Genomic DNA, 19,207 nt, shown 5'->3' with positions numbered 1-19,207 from the left:
CCTCCATCTAGAATCATGCATGGCCTAGAATTACTCCAGTTATTTATAATTATTATTTATTTATTGTTTACAAAAGTTACAATATTTCTTACATTAGTCTCGCAAAACCTATTCACCTAGGTTTGTCTGCGAGTACGGAGTCACACTCGTTCATTAAATCTTATTTTATAATACACTTAAAATTGCTCTAATAGCTGTTTAAACATTGATAATTGTTTAAAAAGTATGGAGTATATTAACATAAATTACATTGAGTTAAGGTACATCTTTTTAAGTTTACGACTGAATTTTTTCCTGCTACTTGAATTTAAAACTTCAATAGGGGATGTTTTGTAAATCAGGTAGTAGTCTAGGAATATTTTTTTTTTTGTTTTTGGATAACTTGATTATTTATGGTACCTGTCATACAAAGAAAACATAATTTTTCATTTAGCTCAAAAATGGCGCCAACGATTTTTCTCAGATTTCTCGTCATTTTATCTTTTAATAACATCTATAACATGGCTTACTCAGTCAGTTTTTACCGGGAAACTCTAAAAATGGTAGCTGCCATACAAAATCAATTTTGTTTGTAAATTTTCCTATAAGCCTGGCAAACCGCGCCGTCACCAAAACCACTTTTGTTTTGTGATAGATAAAATACTTATTTGAAATTCGAACGTGTCCTCCGGCCAATATTCATGGGAATACATAACTTATTTTACAGGTACAAGAAGAAGACGTACCTGCCGTCGCAGTTGGAAGTAGTTCTGGTCCCACCACAGAGCAGGGTCAAGACGAAGTCGACTCATCAAAAGTACCTCAAGCATCTAGTCATAAGCCTGCAGAAAAAGTGAATGTTGCCAAAGAAGACATAATTGAAATCGTGCCTTCTGCTCCTGCCAAAATCAAAGATGTGAATCTCGACGATGTAGGTTGCTGGCCTTCTCCTATGACCGACGAAGTAAGAACGCTTCTAGTACGTCGCGGATCTGACTCAGTACAGCACATCGATTCCAAATTTGCCGATGTTGTTCGCTCAGGGATTTCAATGAAAGGCGGTACCCGAAAACTATCCAAAGAGTGGTTCTACAAACCATTATCTAACGGCGAAAAGGTTCTCCGAACATGGATGGTGTACTCGCCTTTGAAGCAATCCTTGTATTGTTTTTCTTGCAAGCTGTTTGGCAATTCAGGCTCTAACTTCGCATCTGAAGAAGGATTCAACAAATGGTGGAAGCTAAATCCAAGAATAGGAGACCATGAAAATAGCCTGGGCCATGAACAGAGCTTCTTGAAATGGAAGGAGTTGGATGTTCGCCTGAACTGTAAAGCAACCATCGATCAGAAACAACAAGAAGTTTTCGAAAGTGAGGAGAAGAAGTGGAGGGATGTACTGTACAGGTTGCTGAATATTATCCAGTTCTTAGCCAAACAGAATCTGGCCTTCAGAGGACATCGAGAAGACATTCGAGGAGATGATAGTGGCAATCGCGGGAACTTTCTGGAGTTAGTGCACCTCCTAGCTAAATACGACCCTCTTCTATAGCCCAGGAAATGAAAGGAAAAAATGCATAAATGTCGGGAAAAATTAGAGACAAGCTGAACTTTTGGCAGGTGTTAGGACCCAAAAAGAGGTGTATTTTCCCAAAAGTCCCCACCCCTCCCCTTTGTGCTTCCCCCCCTACCCACCCTTAAACATCCGATTTGCAAGCATTTGGATTACCCTTCATATCTCCGTTGTTATTTATAGCAGTCAAATTTTCTATATATCGTTTTATTCCTTATATTATTATCTACAATAAAGTTATGTATAGTTTTGTTCTAAGATTAGCAGTTAACTTGATATTAGCTGAGGAATGTCAATTTTTACAATTTTATGTTAAGTTTGTTAAGAATATTTAAGTTTAAAATTTTAATTTGGGACATTTTCACGAAACTCTTAAGATGAAAAGTGTAGAATGATTCTTTAGCTTTCCAACGGTATTAATTTTTCATATTTTGGATGAAGATAACATGAAGTAGAGGGCCGTAAGTAAACCAAGAACTTACCTCTCGCAACCCGGACTTAAAAGGAATCTGCCGCACCCTATTCAATCTCGCTCAGCTGGCCTTAAACGTTACTTGTAATTCTTCCTAATTATTCTAAATAAATTATATATACAATTTTAGTTCAGAATACAGAAACAAAGTTGGTTTAATTTTTATATTATTTTTGCCAGTTTTGGTTCGGGGGGGCTTCAACCCTAACCCACATAGGATCGTTCAATTACCCACCACTTATGGACCCGCCGTGTTCCGGACTGGCAACAACCGGCAGCTGTGAACTAAAATACATGACTGCTTATCCACAGTATGTGATAAAGAGCAATCAGTATAATCCACAGCATCACGGACCACCCACCCACCCACTTCAAGCTGTTGTAACATTTACTGAATTATTCACTTCTTTATGTGCATTTTTCACTTCCAAACTTTGCTATTATTTACACATAATGCTATTTAATTTGTATAGAAAAATTCTACTTACAACAAAAGTACTTCAATGTATTTTACAAACAGATCTATTCATAACGTTTTTGACTCAACGCCTACATACATAATTATATATCATCAATTGCATCTTCATCTTCATCTTCATCTATGGCTGTTGCATTGTTACACGAAAGACCATTGCAGTGTTCACACATAGCTGAGCAATGTAAACCTGTCTTTCGACATCCACAATAGTTCCCACATGCAGATTTACATGAACATTACACTATGTGCAACAGATCGTTTGGTGCAAAAGGTTTAGATGTGGTAATTGGCTTACGTACGTTTCTCTCGCCTCCAGCTTCTCTTACACACTTATCCAAATTAATAAATGGAAGAGCCATGACATATGTTGAGTCACTTTTTCCCCTTCTGCTGTTAATGTGGTTCATGAAACCATTCCATCCTGGTTGGGCATTCATTCCAGAAAGCCAAATAGAGTTTAGAGGAAACATGGTTGCTACTGTGAAGTCTGAATTTTTCAGCTCAGCTTTTATTTCGTTGTAGTCTTTCACAGTAATGCTACTAAGTCCGTTGTGGGCTTTTTTCTTTGGGTAAGATCGTATCCTAATGCATTCTGGATTAAATGTTCCAGAAGATTTCCTTGCAACCTTTACTTGAGTTTCAAAACTAGAATCTGGGGTAATAGTTTGGACCCCGCCCATTGCATGAAACGTGTTGACGCCATCCAGTGTTCGAACATTGACATGAGCATTATCAAAATCATGCTGTATGAAAGCATCTTCATTGACATTTAGTGATCCTGAATTTATGAAAGTATTAATGTACACGGAAGCTTCGTAATTGGAAGCACAAATACCGATAGAATATAGCATGTTGATAAGATGCTTAGATCCATATAAACGATGTAGTTTCAGAGCTAAGCCAATGTGAAGTGGTAACAAAAATGATCTGGGTCTTACAGCTGATATAATAGCATGGTTTATGACTACACATTTTCTGTCTACCATTTCAAACTCTGAAACGTTTTTCTTTTTCGTAACTCTTTGTGTGAAAGCTGCTAATGTATTTGGTATTAAATGTTCTCCTCCACATGTAATGTCATTGGTACCTGGATATGTTTCATGATCATATGCCTTCTTTTGAATATCTTCTTTAATGATGTCAGCTGCAGCCAATACTATCCTAAGTTTTTCCGTTTCTAGGTTCCTATCTCTTTCTTTGTACCAGGTCTCAATAATTTTATGGACAGTATCAGACAAACACACAATGTTCTTTCTACCTGAAACATTAGATACCATAATGCGGCGTTCTTTAAAGTGTTCTAGAAGAAGATTTTTCAGGTGTTTGTCGGAATATGTATATTTTCCCCCTGAAATGCATGCCATTATATCTTGCAACTCTTGAATTGAATATTGGCATTCATCGCTTTGTTCAATGTAACTGCACAACATTAAAACATATTCTTTATCCGTCATCGGTCTGCCTACAAATCCTTCACTTGGGTTTGTCTTTTAAAAAGTGTCATGACAGTTTTCATGGTGTCGTGCTTCTGGGGCTACAAGGTCACTTACATTTAAAATGCGTGCTTTAACTTGATCTCCCCATAAATCGCTCCGATCTTCACATCTCTGTAACAAACTATCTTTAATTTCAAATGTTGCTACCATACGAACTTTTTTCCTACGATACAAAGCAATCTTAGAATCGACAATTGCCTCTTCCCCACAAAAAAATGCAATCTTTTTTGTAGTCAAAATTATTTCCTACACTTCGAAAAACAGGCGATAATGTTGAAGGAATACATACAGCAGGACTTAGTGATGATGTAGTATCAGCTTTAATACGTGATGGTCTGGTATAGTTTTGCCTACACGATTTGTGTACTCGAACACTTGAGTTTTCTTTCAAGTTCTTGTGGAGCCCATCCTTTCGTAGAATGCTTGCTTCTGTTATTGTCTTCAACCCTTTTGTAACAACAACAGTATCTCCTTCCGTATCTTTACCGCATAGAATACGAAGTATACTTAAATGTTCCATTTCAATTTTGGTTAGTGTGAATTCTTGTTATAACATGGTAGGTAGATTCAATCCTGAAACATACGTATCACTTAGAAAGTTGTTGATTTGCAATTGTCGAATAGTAAAAAGTTACCATAGACTGACAAATGCGCATTTTAATAGTATACTTATTTACTTAAAATGTAAGTTTGGTATTCTGAAGAACCATAAAAAACATTACGATAAATAGTTACGATGTTGAATTGAATCAGTTTATAATTACATTTTTAAAAAGATTTTACTACAAATCTCACACAAATATGTAAAAATATTTAAGTTATATGATCTATTAATTTCCTGAACTTCAAAAAACAGTGTATTGACACACACATCAACAGGCCTAACGGTGTTTGATATTTGTGTTGCAATAGAAATCACATTTACGTGACAAATTTAAAAAGTAAGAAAACTTCAATAAAGCCGACATATAGTCTTCTGTGTAAAAATATTTTATAAGATGTCCTGGTGGATCTTAAGACGTGAAGCATCTACAATCGATGCTAATATGCGAATGAAGCAGGGCCGGAGTGCTAGGGTGGAGGATAGCACAAGGCTCCGAAGAAGGGGAAAAAAATCGACAGCCGAACATGCAGTGGTACAAATGAAAAAAAAAAGGTGTGGTCCTATCCGGGAACCAAACCCAAATCGTCTTGGTAGGAGAACAGCACTATAACCACTGAATAGCAACAGCCCACGGGAAGAAGTGGTTTTTTATTACAATAATACTTAGCTTTTGTTATTGAAAACATTCTTACCTTCTTAGATTTGCGAGAAGCTTTTGCAAAATTTATTCAGTTATCAAAAATTAACACCGTACTTTCTAGTACTTCACGTTATTATGTGACGTAGAGTAAGCGGAAGTTTTAGAAAATCACGCACATACACGCTAGAACGTTACCGCACACTTCAAATCCACTCCAAGAACTAGTCTCTGGAAGACGGATTACTCAAGGCAGTAAACATGTCTTACGAAATTTATGGTCGTTGGTGGTTAGGGACATTTCTATGACTCAACACGCCAGCTCCCTCGCTCTTGATAGTAAGCCTGTTGTTTAGCCTCCTGAGGCCACCCACTGCAGCACGCACCAAGGGTAGATCAAAATGCAGCGCCTTCCTCGCATAACCTAGTGTTATACACATGTTATCGTCATCCAAAATATGAAAAATTAATACCGTTGGAAAGCTAAAGAATCATTCTACACTTTTTATCTGAAGTGTTTCGTGAAAATGTCCCAAAATAAAATTTTAAACTTAAATATTCTTAACAAACTTAACATAAAATTGTAAAAATTGACATTCCTCAGCTAATATCTTGTTAACTGCTAATCTTAGAACAAAACTATACATAACTTTATTGTAGATAATAACATAAGGAATAAAACTGTATAAAGAAAATTTGACTGCGATAAATAACAACGGAGATATGAAGGGTAATCCAAATGCTTGCAAATCGGATGTTTAAGGGTGGGTAGGGGGGGAAGCACAAAGGGGAGGGGTGGGGACTTTTGGGAAAATATACATCTAGTTAGGTCCTAACACTTGCGAAAATATCAGCTTGTCTCTAATTTTTCCCGACATAAAACCTTCTTTTCCTGGGCTATCTAATGGAACACCTGACAAAGATAAAGCTGGGAGCAAGAGTCTCAGTTTCGTATCTATCTCCAGAAACCCAGAATGAATTTATAAACTTACTGGGACAGCAAGTTCGATCCACCATCATCCGTCGTATTCAAGAAGCTAAATTTTTATTGCGTAATCTTCGACAGTACACCAGACATCTCTCACAATGACCAAATGAGCCAAGTTCTGCGATACGTACATATCGAAGGAGAAAAAGTCGCAGTGGTAGAATCTTTCATTGACTTCTTCGAACCAAAAGGAAAAAATGCAGAAGATCTCAGCAACGATATAATCGCGAAGATAACATCAGACGGACTGGACATACAGAATCTGAGAGGACAGGCTTATGACAATGCTGCCACAATGTCAGGGATCCACAATGGAGTTCAAGCCCGGATTAAAGCACTGAATCCGAAAGCTATATTCGTTGCATGCACAAACCACTCACTAAACTTGGCTGGGGTACACGCTGCTTCTGAATCAGTGGATTCCGTGACGTTTTTTGGAACTCTGGAGAAGCTGTTTGCCTTCTTTTCCGCATCAACTGTTCGATGGAACGCTTTGGTTGCCGTCACAGGTCAAGCAGTAAAACGAGTCACTGAAACGCGCTGGAGCGCTAGAAATGTAGCTGTCAAGATGCTTAAAAATAAGTTTGAGGTAGTTCTTGAGATACTGGAACAATTAACAGATTCATCTCAAACTTCCGAAACAAGATCGGGAGCCAGTCTTCTCCTGACAGCCATGCAGTCATTTAACTTCCTAACTTTTCTTGGCTTTTGGGCTGCAGTGCTACCTGAAGTAGATGACGCACAGATTTACCTGCAGCAACGAGGACTAAGTGTGGATAAGTGTGCTCAGAAACTCTGCGCTTTGAAAACCCTCTTAGTGGAAAGTAGAGACCGTTTCGTGCAAGAAGCAATTGACTTTGCTAAGACTCTCTGCGAAAAACTCGGAATCGAACTCAAAACGAGAAGAATTCGCAGGAAAAAAACGCATGCATGGCGATGAATCTTCTGAAGATGCAGCTTTGTCTCACGAACAGGAAATCCGTCGCGAGATTATCGCATCATTCGACAAGATCATTCAAGAAATGACGACTCGATTCCAGCATATTCAAGAAATATCGGACAAGTTCGGATTTTTGATGCCAGCGAAACTTTTGGACAGCAAGTTCGAGTGTGATCTTTCCCATGTATTAGAAGACATCGACAAGGACGAGTTTCAGATGGAGCGGAAGCGTCTTCAGCAGTTTGTTGTTGTTGCCTGTTCTGAATCAGAGGAAGATATAAGTGGTAAAGGACCACTGGAGCTCCTCCAGTTCATTCAAAAACTGAATCTCGGAATTTCGGTTCCAAATATAGTCATCTTGATTCGTATATATTTGACTTTGGCGATTAGTGTTGCAATTTGTGAGAGAAGTTTTTCGAAGTTGAAGCTAATAAAAAATTACCTCAGATCTACTATGAGCTCCGCTAGACTATCAAACTTGGCTATATTGTCGATTGAACAAGAATTGGCTGCTAATATTGATTTTGACAAAGTTATTTCTGACTTCGCTGCTCATAAGGCCCGTAGAATCCGCTTGTAAAACTGCTCATCCTATTTTAACTTCAATAAAAGGTACCTCATTGCATGTGAAATTTAATTTTAATTAAGCACCTATAGAATGGGGGCGGCAAAATGGGTCTCCTGCCCCAGGCGCCGAGATGGCACGCTACGCCACTGCAATCGACCCTACGACCCAACTACCGACTAGCACCAGAACTAGTCTGGCGCCCACCCGGACTCATTACATTTGCAACAGCAACTCCCGCTAGGAACCGCACCGGGACTCGAGCCCGAGACCCCGGACGACGGCAACACAGAACAGATGCTACGTGAGGAGCAGCGAATGTTTCATTGGCCAAGCATGGCTGTGGACATGCGACGAAATGTCCGATCCTGTCTTCACTGTCAACAGTGCCACGACGGGGAGAAACAGCAACTTCACCACCATCCTGATATACCACTTCTATTTGCTCGCCATGGATATAATGGGGCCATCCATATCCAAGTACATCCCGAGGCCGGCGCTTCATCGTGGTGGTCACAGATGCAATCTCCCGCTGGGTGGAGGTTTTCGCAGTGGCTAAATTGAAGACAGGCATAGTAATAGCTCTGTTGGAGAGCGAGGTTTTCCTGTCGTAAAGATACTATGGGGTGTTGTTGACTAACAATGGGGTACAATCGAAAGCATCACGCAAGAGGTGGGGGTTGGAGCACCCACACCATGCCCACCTACCATTTGCATGCGATACCTAGTGAACATAAAAATCAAGATATAAAAACACAGTTGCTCATCAAGTTAGACTAGGACCAATTGGGAATAGCTTCTCTCTACCCCCGTGTACAGTCTTCGTTGCTGGACGAATGTCATCATGGTACATTCCCATGCCAAACAAGTGCAAGGGGCATAAACTCGCTTTGCCCGGGAAAGTGCAGGTAGGGGGGTTGTGAATCTAGTTCCCATAGAAGAGTAAAGGGAGGAGGCACGACGATATCAGGCACAGTTCCTAGATCAGTGCACACCTCAGATGCCCTGAACCCTGGCTCCATTAGTTCTGGGTCAGTTAGCATACTTACGACACCATCACTTTTTGGCGAGTGGCCTTAAAAATTGTGCGCCAGGATGGAACATAAGTAGTCTGAGCCAAGGAAAGTAGTAGACCAGATTAGGTCCACCACTTACATAATACCCCATCCCAACGGGCAGATGGTGAAGATACACCGGGACAACTTCCGCCTGGCTGACCCCCATCCCCCTTCTACCAAAAACCAGCCAGACCCCAATCCAGCTTACTATCCTTCAACCATCACAACAGGGAACTTACACAACCCAGCTCCCCCAGATCACATACAGGCAGGGGCGAATGAGCACACTCACTGGAATAGTGCTCCTAATGTGCGCATACCTGTTGCAGAATATCAGATGTGGAGAACCACTCTGGAACAAAATTGCCATGCAAGGCGAACTTGGCCGAGCTCTAGCAGATTATGGATTGATTGTTTTCCGAGGACAGCTCTCCAGAACCAAGCGAGTACCCAGGTGGTGAATCGGGAGATTCGAGTGCTACCAACGCAAACAGGGGTCTAGTCATTGACGAGCCCTCAGAGGATCCAAGCTGCCATCACCGAACCACTATTACAACCATCCAATGTCCCTTCTGAGCATGGAAGCGACTGCACCTGAGTCCAGTGCTGCATAGGCGACAAACAACCTCGAGATCAGTACCCATCCGTGCAATTGTCAATAGTGTGCTGACGTCCCTCGGCTTCTGGTCCCTATTTCCCCGTTTACTAGAAATTCCTGTTGTGCCCGTACTGCTCTCGTCGGAGAGGTGTGGGTCCAGGCCAACGTGGCCGGGACCGGGGAATACGGGACCTGGAGGGAGGGATAGGAGGTGAGGAAGAATGATAGGCAGTTTTCTTAAAGGACCACTCGATGTTAACAGTTCCACGAGCCCCTTTATTGCAATCCTGAGAGCTTGCCGCGGCCTGGCGGATCCGTCGCGGGGTGTGCACCCCTCCCACGAAGACCCGGTCTCCCGAAGACCGTCTCGTGTAACCCACTCGTCTCGATACGAACTAGAAATCCTCCCACGTAACAAAGTTCCTGATTGCTAATTGCTCCACAAAGGCGCGTGACACGTGCGCGGTTCTTTACGGACAGACTCGTAACGACGGTGGCAGTTCGGCGGTGCGTAACTATGCTTACGCGTCCTACAAGGACCGACTTGTGACGTAACTCGTACGCTCAATCGTGTGAGCGGCACAACGAGGGCAGCTCAGCTGTCGCAAAACCTGTACAGTGGCGCTGTCGCCGGACCGCGAGCTCGGTAGGCGCGCCTCGCGATCAGCGCGGAGCGGCGTGCACGTCCGCCGCTGAACGAGTCCTGAGTACTACTGCCCTTCCCCGCTCGCTCGCGGGCCGTCGCGCGCGGGCTGCGGGGGAGGGGAGGAGAAATTGGCCGGCGTGGGAGAGCGCCACCCCTCGCGACGCGGACGAGGGCCAGGCCGCGATTACATATTGACACTGCGAGACATTTGCGAAAATTACAAGATTATTTACACAATAGTTAATACATTATTTATACACTTATTAAAAAGTCACGTTCATTCGGAAAAAATATATACAACACAGAATAATTTACACACTAACAATGGCCCACTGGCATGCTAGGGCGCATGCGGGTGCGTCCCTGGCTGATGCACTACACTGATAGTTCACTGGGGAAAATCAGACTCCCTCAGTCCCGCGTCGGTGGCCAGGTACGGCCTCTGTATCTGGGAGGGTACGACGACTGTCGTCAGTGCTATGTTTCCATATGCCGATGACTGATACTAAACTATTTTGAAAACTTTTGCATCTTTTGAATTTAAAATTAAAATATGGGATTTATTCTGCTTGCGTTTTGGGTTTGGAACAGAGTTATTTTGTGTTAAATTCTTATAGTATGGGTTTTTGTTGATTTTGTTCATATATTTATGGAACGACCACGATTCGATCGCGTGATTTCATCACTAACAAGACTCTTTATTCTATGAAGAACAGATTCTTTGAAGTTATGAAATGTACAATTATCTGGTGTTTATTAACACATTGTTTGAATCTGTCTGCTGTCTGCTGTCTGCTGTAATGTAATTTCGTGTGTGTTTTTTAAATGAAAATAACGGAAGTAAATATTTTTATTAGCTCTTTTAGTATTATTAAACAGAGTGCTTTTGCACGTTACTTGAAACATTTGAGGTTAATTTGCGCTGTTTTACAAACAGTATATAATATAAAATAAATACTAAACAAATCATCCAAAACATAGAAGAGGGTCATTGGGATCGTGTGATGATAGGTGAGTGATAGGATTGACGAATTGTTGCATGATTTTTGAGTAAGAGCTGTGTGTTAAATTTATATCGGTTCATTTCGGGTAATTGTAGAGTTAAGAAGCTCTTCTAAAATAATTTAGTAATATCCTCGATTGACAGCTTTTCATAGGATAAAATTTTGCAATTTATATTTTAGGGCACATTGTTTTATTCACTTCGAAAACAGCGTTGTCAAATTCGTAATGGATTCTGAGGAACATATTTGGGCAGGATTTGGTCAGGGCCTTGAAGTAGAGGGAAATTGTGGCCTAAAATCTATTATGAATGAGAAAAATACAGATTGTAAATTTATTAAAATCGCTGTAAAAATTATACTGCAGCAGAAAAATTTAATTTGCCTAGACTTCAAGGCTGTTTATCATCAACAGGTTTCATAAAAGATAATGCTATCAAGATACTTTGAACAGGATTTTTGGCGCAGTAAATTAAAACATGAAGCATCATGTACAACAGGATCTTCGTGAGGATAATGCCATCAGTATCAATGGCACAGGATCTATGTACTACTTTTAACAAAAAAAAAAAAAGGGTAAATCTGTATTGTACGGATTAGCGCCAAAAAAAATCGTACAAATATGAAATAACTTTCATTATATGCTCTTTTACGTCCGCTTTTCAAAACCGCCTGCGGAGATTAAAAATTCCAATTACTTTTGGAGATATCGCCGTTCTTATTTTGCAATACAAGCCCTATGTAATCATTCAACAGACGCCATTTTATATTTTGCCGTGTGTGCGTGAATGCCTAAATAACAGAAATTTTCCATTAGGTAAGGTTAGTTACATGATAAATACTTAAAAATAAACGGAAATTAAAAATAATATTAATTAATTTTACTTGTATAGTTTTAAGTATTTATAATGTAACTGACCTGACCTAACAAAACGGGACAAAGGTAGATTAGGTCAGGTCAGCTACAGTATAAATACTTTGAAACTGAACGGACATTAAAAATAATAAAATTAATTTTAATGGTTGTTTACTTTTAAAGTGTTTATAATGTAGCTGACCTGACCTAACAAACCGGGAAAAAGGATGAACAGTAGGAACTCACTTAATTTTCTTTTTACGTGATGTAGTCGTTCAACTACGTCGCGAAAAAAAAAAAATCATACTTGTAAACAAGCAACAATGGTGGAACGCGGGAAGCCTACGATTCACTCATCCTTCTGGACATACCCGAATACTCACGTTGGCAAGCCTTCTTTCAACAGACGAGAGGCAAACGCCCGATCGTGCATCTTCGGTTTTTTTTTTTGTTTATTGTAAATAAATATGCAACTCATGAAAACTAATGGTCAATTAGGTTATGTTAGCTACATTATAAATACTTCAAAACATTGTGGATGGTTGATTTGGTTAGGATAGCTACATTAAAAATACTGTGAAATCATGTAAACGGTTTCCTAGCGCTGGATAGCTACATATTAAAAAGTTATTTGCTAAGCAACCATAAAATGATTTTAAATTTTTTTTTATGTAGCTATACTTACCTAATATAACCAACCATCCACAGTGTTTTAAAGTATTTTTAATTACTTCTTGCTAATTTTAAGAAAAGAAGGCTTGCCAACGTGAGTATTCGGGTATGTCCAGAAGGATGTGTGAATCGTAGGCTTCCCGCTGAACTCCGCATCAGTGCACATCACGAAAATTAAAAAATTCCATATCTCCTAAAGTATTTGGAATTTCTTATCTCCGCCGGGTTTAATGAAAAGAGGAAGTTAAAGAGCACAGAATAAAGGTATTTCGGATTTTTAAAATTTTTTTAAAAAAAAAAATCACCAAAAAATGAATATTAAAAAATTCTATATCTCCAAAAGTAATTGGAATTTTTAATCTCCGCAGGCGGTTCTGAAAAGAGGACGTAAGATAGCATATAATGAAAGTTATTTCATATTTGTACGATTTTTTTTGGCGCTAATCCGTACAATACAGATTTACCAAAAAAAGTAACTGTGATACTCACATGTGTACATCTTACTGTGAGCAGAAAATGGCAATGTTTGCAATCGTCTAGAACCTACAAGTAAACATGAATTCCGCGAGGTACCCGACGTAACTAGTTATTTGCTGATCATGCCATTGTACATTCTGCCTCACATTATGTGACTTTCAGAAACATCAACTATGCTTACGTAACAAAATACTTTGGTACAAAACAGATGAGTCCACTACGAATTACGATAAATTTCTGCTCTCAGCAAATCAATGCTTTCAGTTGGGAAACAACATACAAAATCATACATAAACAACTAATTCAATTTGATGATTCTTGTCTCTATTACACTCTGTGGGTCAAAATACTTATTAAAATTACAAACCATGCAAATTTGCAATAATACTAAATTTAAAAATTAAAAATTAATTCAAATGCAAGTACTGTAAAATAAATTTCCTTTATAGTTGCAATTAGGTAAACAATCATAAAACAATGTATGCATCCATTTTCATAATTAATTAACCACCACACTTGACACAACTAGAACATGATCACCCACACAGTTAACATGGTGCTAATGAAGGACTTTCATACACCACCTGAACCATAAAGTATTTACAGTTAATTGAAATCTCACAATCTTGAACTTTGTCCACAAACAACCATTACAATGGTTAGTAAACTAAAATATGACATATTTGCAAAAAACAATTTTACACAAGCAGAATGTGGTATACTACAAAATATGCTAGTGAAAATGAAGGTGAACAAATTGGACAAATAATTGCCAGGCAATGACTGAACAACTGCTCTTTCCAATATTGTGGTCATAAAATTCACTGAATGTAAGTAAACCCTACGAGATGCCTGGAGAGAGATTACTTAGACCAAAGTAGTTACTTAAAAATAACTGAACACTAATTCAAAACCAACATACTTTTATTTTTTAGTTAAAATTTCCAAATCAGTATTTTTAAATTGATTGTCTTTACAGATTACAGTTAAAACTACAGTTATAATACACAACAACTATCCTTCAGCAATGACTCACATAATTAACTATTGAACGATCATACAAGAGATAGAGAGCTTAACCATACTCTATCCTAATCCCTTCCGAGTTATTTTAAGGACAACAAAAATTATAATTATAATTACAACTTAGATAAGAGAGGTTTGTACTCACGTTTGTATGGACGACGAACATTTCCCGATTCAACACTTTAAAACTGATCGTAGGGTCTCCCCTGCCCTGGTAACCCGAACAAACTTTACATTATCAGTCTCGAACTAACCAATTCCGCCTCCTTCCGAGTGAGCCTGTGCCCGTATACTCCACCGAATCACAACCATGTCGGGCAGCACCCAGACCAGTGAGCCTGACATGTTCACATCCTGAACTGTTTCCTCCGAGGGACAGAGTCTTCCAGTTCATTACCAGCTCCGCGCTTGAAGCCCTCTTCACCCCCAACATTACCAACAACTAACCAGGACAGCTGAGCAGGGCCACACCGCGCAGCCGTGTGCATCAGCACGCCCCAGTAACTGCCAGTTACCCGGTCATGCCCCTTGCGTGGCGAGTGAGCAGACCAGCCAGCCCAGAGTCCCATCTGTTTGACTTCACGGAGCTACCTCCAAACTACCGGACCACAACCTTAATTTCCTCATTTGTCGAAAAATACTTCATTTGTCCTAGTTACTTGCTTACTGAACATACATGTAGATTCCGCATAAAAACATTTAAGACATAAAGTATTCATTAAAAGAAAAATGTGTGTTGTAAACAAGTTAGTACCTATATATCAAAATAATTTTGATATAGAAAAAATAATGCCCGAAAGTTCCTTCTGTATTTTGTACAAGGTGTTACCTCGGGACATTGAGAGAGAGAACCTCAGCAAAATCAGTGATGCCAGTCATTCACAACAGCAACATTATCACTCGCATTGCAACAACACATTCAGGTTTATTGAATTGCAATAATAGTTCTATATAAACTTAAGCACACACTAACTCTTATGATTTATTTTTATTATATACCTACCTTCATTTTCTTTATTAAGAAAATTGCTTTTATCTACCAACTGAATGTGACCAAATATATACAAATAATCAAATGCTACAAAAAAAAATTTATTAGTTAAAGCTCAACCTATTTTAGATTCTCCAGGTGAACATGTTGAGTTACAATTCAGACAGTAATAAAATATATCTCCAAAATGTGATATTGGTTTGTGATTATTTGAACTCTCACAATTGAATTGTGTACTTTTTATAAAATATTCTCTATTAATTGTTGGGAGTTGTCCTTAGCATTATGCTAAGTACAAAATAAACATTACAGACACACAAACGTTACCTAGTCAATATTGTAATGTTATACAATTTTAAATAAGAAAAGAGACAAGATTACTGTGATATGTATTAATGTTACACAATTTTAAGTAAGTAAATAAGAAAAAATTACAGTGGTAAAAGTTTCAAGTGTTAATGCATCATAGGCATGTGAAAAATTACAAAATTTAATATAGTTTTAATTTACAGTCTCACATTACAAGAAATCCAATTAGAGTGTCTTTAAAATTAAAATGGTAATAGGTAATACGAATTGTCAAAACAAATAGTTATCTCAGAAATGTAAGTCTGCGTGCAGGAGCGAACAGTAAGCTGTTTGTCGCTGTAGCTGCATCGGGAGGCGGGAAGTGCTGGCTGAATAAGAAATGCCTGGATTTCCGTGAGCACAGTGCAGTGTTGTGAATAGGACCACGACTGTGATTACTCAATTGCACAAGTACTGTCGTCGTCCTTTCTTTATTCTAGAGTACAATATGGTAGCAACCCAATAAGGAAATATTACCACCATTTCTGTGAAGCTATATAATAAATAATCAATATCTATGTTTAACTTAAATCACAGAAAGCAGACAGTATTATCAGTTAAAAAATAATAGGAAAGAAATATTCCAAAGATGAATGTGTGATTAATTGATTTATGAAAATGTAAAATGATTATTCAACCACAATACGCATTTATATATAATAAGTAACTTTACAGGACACTCAATATTAATTTCAGTATCAATTGATCAATAATAATTTTTTATCCTGAATTATTATGTTAACCACTTTACAAATTTAAACAATTACAATTAGTTAGAAGAGGAAGTTTTACGGTAGAATCACGGTAGTTAACGCATGAGACATCTTAGTAAAATGTCCAAATATCAAAACTACTGGTTGAAGTTAGGACTAAAACACATTTATTTTACATTTACTGTGCCTTTAAAATATCTGAAAAATAATGAGGCTAATATTATGAGGAAATATGTATGGTTCAAACACCTTAACTGTCAAAGTAAATTATTAGCAAAATCTATAATTAAATTTAAAAAAAAAAACAGACTTTAATATTATTTTTAAATTTCCTTGAACTTGATGAACATGAAGAGTTCCTGTATTCATGGACCTCAAACAGTTTGGTGCAAGACTTTTCACAGCACAGTGACATCATGAATAGCAGTTTGCTGTGTCACTGGGATCCAATCTGTAGGAAACTATGACACTTCTTAACTGGAAAATATGGTCACAGTTTGTGTCGACAAACATTTATTGTGGTATTTTGAAACTACAAATATTCATTTATGCCTGTGTTTGAGAATGTCCATGGAGAAACTTTGCTGTATATAAACTAAAATTCTTCATAAAATGTTTGTTCATCTCTTACTCATCACTTAAAATTAAATTTAAACTTCAGCATCCTAATGATGGGTAAGGTGTAAACCACTGTGTTAAAATATTCCATAGCATGTATTTTTAAAAAAAAAAAAAAAAAAAAAAACTTACTGATATGTACATCTGAATTGCTTTAGTAAAATATTTATAGTTATAATTATTTCATTGATTAACAATAGCAAGACAGGTAGTGGAATAATATAACACAGTGGCAATCTGTTCTCACGTGGATCGTTGTATTACGCCTCTCTTGCCGCAGTTTTCCACCACTGTGCCGGACATCAAGAACTTACGAATCACAATCAGAGCAGTCAGCTTTAACGAACGTTTCTATTCTTCTTCAAAAGAAAAGTAGTTTGTTTGTCGGTTTACTTAAAAATTTCAGTTTAGAAACAATTAAGAAGTTGCTGTTCCAGATAAAAAATTTTTCATTAAAAGCTTTACTTAAAGTCTTATTTTATACTTTTTTTCCACCCCTTAACACTGTCTAACTATTTTTGTATTTTGTGTGCTCCTGCTTGAATTTATATGTACTGTTTTGTTTGGTAAATTAATTATTTGCGTTGATTTGTGAGATTTTGTGAGTAACCTGTAAAAAAAAAATGGGTGCGTGTACGCGCGTGAGAAGTTATACTTCTTTGGCATCATTAAAAAATAGTTTTTAATTGCACACAATTAATTAATTACAATAAAATAATAAAAGGGCTGGAAAAAGATAGTCAACACAGTCAATAAAGTTCAGTTTAAATTAAAAAAATTAAATAAATAAAATTTATAGAATAATAAATATATATGACATAATTTGTACTAAATATTATAAGATTATAAATTTTAAATATTTATTATTGATTATTTAATATTATAAAAGAAAATAAATAAATTTATTAATAAATTAAAAAAAAAATTATTTAAGTTAATTCATTTTTTAAATATTTTTTATTTTCTTAATTTAATATTCACTTTACATTTTTATCAAAAAGTTCTCATTAAATTTGTTCATTTATTTTTATAAATATTTATTATTTATTCAATTTAATAATAAATATTAAAAATTAATATTTTAATTGGGTGTTAGATTTTAATTTTTATCACAATTTTTTTATTATACATTTTATTAAATTTATTTCTTTATTTTGTAAATATTAAATAACCAATAATAAATATTTAACATTATTAATTTAATAATATTTAGTATTAATTATATTAAATAATATTTAAATTTATATCAATAAATAATACATACGGATAGTTAACCTCAATTATATTGAAGCACTTGAAAAAGTAAATAAACACAATTTTTTTTACTAATATTTACGAATAGTAAATAATATTAATCAAAATATTCAATTTAAATCATTACTGAATATAATTTATTAGCATATATATAATTCGCTCTTGTATGAAACTAAAACACCTGTTGTGAATGTAGAAACTAGAAACATGTGGATAAATATTATAAATATGAAAACAGTGATCAGAGGCGACGAGCGTGCCAACATGCGCGACTAATAGAGGTTCTATTTCTATTTATTTGGTAGCTTTTTTTTGAGATTTAATGAGTGGTTTAGCGGGCAGCTTCAACCTGTTAATTTTGTGTTACAGTGATGTGCGCGCACATCTTAAAATTTCACTCTCATCATTTTTTAATACCGCACATAAAGAAGTATAACTTCAAAAAAAGTAAAAAACAAAATATCTACCGCCGAGATTTGAACCACGGCCCTTCAGCTTATTGACCGCGCAGTATACGTAACCACTGCTCTGACAGAAGGTTACGAGGAAAATGTGTATTATGTTTGTTTTAAAACCAAATTATGTGGTTTTTTTTTAACCTTGGAATATACTCTTTACTATGACTATTTTAGTTTACCAAAATAAATTCCATGGTAATTTCACTATCATAGAGTTTCATTTGGCACACCAATACGTTTGGTATGTCCCCTAATGTGGGTTTATATTCATACACGTAGGCCCGCCATCTTCCCTTGAAAATGTCGTTACAGTGATGCGTGCGCATCTTCAACCTGTTAATTTTGTGTTACAGTGATACAAATCTTAAAATTTCACTCTCATAATTTTTTCATAATCCACCTTAAGAAGTATAACTTCAATAAAATTTAAATTACTTTTGGGTTTTAAATTCTCAGACATATTACAACATTTAATAAAAGAATATATTCAGTAAAAGTTGTACAATTTGTCTAGTTTTTTTGTATGTTGTTTGGATGTTCGGGATTTAGAATATGAACTCATGAATAAAGAGGATAAAAATACCTGTTACTCGTTACTGTCTAAGCCAAATGTCATGGGGACTCGCCCATCTAGTTGCTCATTTATATCATCATAAAAGCACGGATCATTGTTTATAAAATTGCTAACAGCTCACCTGTAAGCTGATCGTTACCAAAATGACTGGATGTTGAGTCAAAAGTTCTCCGATGTGATACTATACT

At 36.9% G+C, this 19,207-nt stretch overlaps 1 protein-coding gene across 6 annotated transcripts in view; it reads left to right on the top strand.

Moving 5' to 3' along the window:
• Positions 1 to 10,731: 10,731 nt before the first annotated feature.
• LOC134535434 (probable phospholipid-transporting ATPase IA) overlaps positions 10,732 to 19,207 on the top strand; it is a 263,150-nt gene continuing 254,674 nt past the window's right edge. For 4 of the 6 annotated variants that reach the window (XM_063374530.1, XM_063374527.1, XM_063374531.1 and 1 more), the window contains exon 1: positions 10,761 to 11,042. The gene's annotated coding sequence lies outside the window, so the exon portion shown is untranslated. Of the gene's footprint in view, positions 11,043 to 19,207 lie in introns of all 6 variants that reach the window. The other 2 variants (XM_063374532.1, XM_063374529.1) reach the window with 2 other exon arrangements.

Source organism: Bacillus rossius, chromosome 8 (assembly GCF_032445375.1).
Source record: "Bacillus rossius redtenbacheri isolate Brsri chromosome 8, Brsri_v3, whole genome shotgun sequence".
NCBI classification, from domain to species: Eukaryota; Metazoa; Arthropoda; class Insecta; order Phasmatodea; family Bacillidae; genus Bacillus; species Bacillus rossius.
This window is presented reverse-complemented; position numbering and strand designations above follow the sequence as displayed.